This window comes from Helianthus annuus, chromosome 13 (assembly GCF_002127325.2).
Source record: "Helianthus annuus cultivar XRQ/B chromosome 13, HanXRQr2.0-SUNRISE, whole genome shotgun sequence".
NCBI classification, from domain to species: domain Eukaryota; kingdom Viridiplantae; phylum Streptophyta; class Magnoliopsida; order Asterales; family Asteraceae; genus Helianthus; species Helianthus annuus.
Genome location: NC_035445.2, coordinates 103,645,092 through 103,646,533, shown reverse-complemented (window position 1 = coordinate 103,646,533; position 1,442 = coordinate 103,645,092). Strand labels below are relative to the sequence as shown.

The 1,442-nt window shown below is 31.3% G+C and overlaps 1 long non-coding RNA gene across 1 annotated transcript; it reads right to left on the bottom strand.

Moving 5' to 3' along the window:
* Positions 1-275: 275 nt before the first annotated feature.
* LOC110903085 lies at positions 276-1,156 on the bottom strand. Its single transcript, XR_004876761.1, has 3 exons — positions 880-1,156; positions 625-714; positions 276-527 (listed from the first exon to the last, which is right to left on the bottom strand). It is a non-coding gene; the product is annotated as an uncharacterized LOC110903085 (long non-coding RNA).
* Positions 1,157-1,442: the final 286 nt, after the last annotated feature.

The following is a 1,442-nucleotide window of genomic DNA, read 5'->3' as shown; positions in this document are numbered from 1 at the left end:
ATTAGATCAACATAGAGAATGCACACAATCAAACATGCACGTTGACCATTTCATACTTCTACTTGCTGGAGTTTCGTAACCAATAAAACTACAATGTAATCATTAGATCTTTGACAATTATTAGATCAACATAGAGAATGCACACAATCAAACATGCACGTTGACCATTTCATAACTGAGGAACCATGATGAGAGGAAACCTCCTAGCAGGCACTGATTCCCTCATTCTTTACTATAACATCTATCCAAGAAGATATGTAGGGCTGGCATATCGTGTCACTATGTATTGAAATATTACAATCCACTAATCCTTAATAAGTACATGCATAAATATAAGCATGAGTAAGTGATACACTAAAGTGAATGCTAATAAGTAATTCTTCATCTTACACAAATATTTAGAACATAGTGAGCACTTTGGAGTGTGTGAAGCCTGGTAAGTGATACACTAAAGTGAATGCTAATAAGTAATTCTTCATCTTACACAAACATTTAGAACACAGTGAGCACTTTAGAGTATGAGAAGCCTGCATTTGAATCAAGAAAAAAACAAATGCTTAAATAATATTATTGTGAAAATTGCACTTGCTTATGTTGTATCAGACCATAAAAATGATCTTTTACCTATCATATATACCAAATCCTTCGTAGCGATACACCAACTTTGAGCATCTTCCTTCATAGCGATAAACCAACTTTGAGTATCTTTTTGACCTGATTACACACCCATTGTAACTAATTTTTTTTAGCATAGCATATGCAGAAACAACTATTATAAAATTATAAAAATCCATATATATAGAAAATTCTTAAAAGATATTTTAACACCATTATTAAGCATGGACAATACAAAAGGCAGCAAAAAACTTTGAATATTACCTTGAATTTCGAATACACTAAAAAACCATCGAAGTGACTGAAGCTGTCTACTTTGTAGCATCCCGGAAACTGTTAAGATGTAAAATTAAGACGAACAACTGAATATTAAACAAATAAATATATTTCTTACTCAAAGATTGTAAACTAAAAATATCTCGGGCTCAAAATAAATGATAAATAGCAAATTACCAATCTTAAAATTATTAAAATTGAAGAATATTTAAATAAAGAAATCACATTAGAACACCACCGATGATAAATCTATCTAGTATGAATCGATTATACCAAAGAGACACTCATACAACCTATATAATAATAGAAAATTGACTTAACAATCGGTGTTCCCTCGCTTTCCAGCGGACCAAACTTAATTGATTATTATGTATAAGGTCCACGCCAACCCCTACCACTTTCTCTATATCTAGAGAATTCACCACCAAGAGACATGACCATCACATAAAAAAATAAAAAGATTATATCATTGAGAATTACCTTTGTATATAGTTTCATCAGCTCATAGAACCTTGTCTTCCTGGTATTTAATTGATTTTCATTCAACCCAA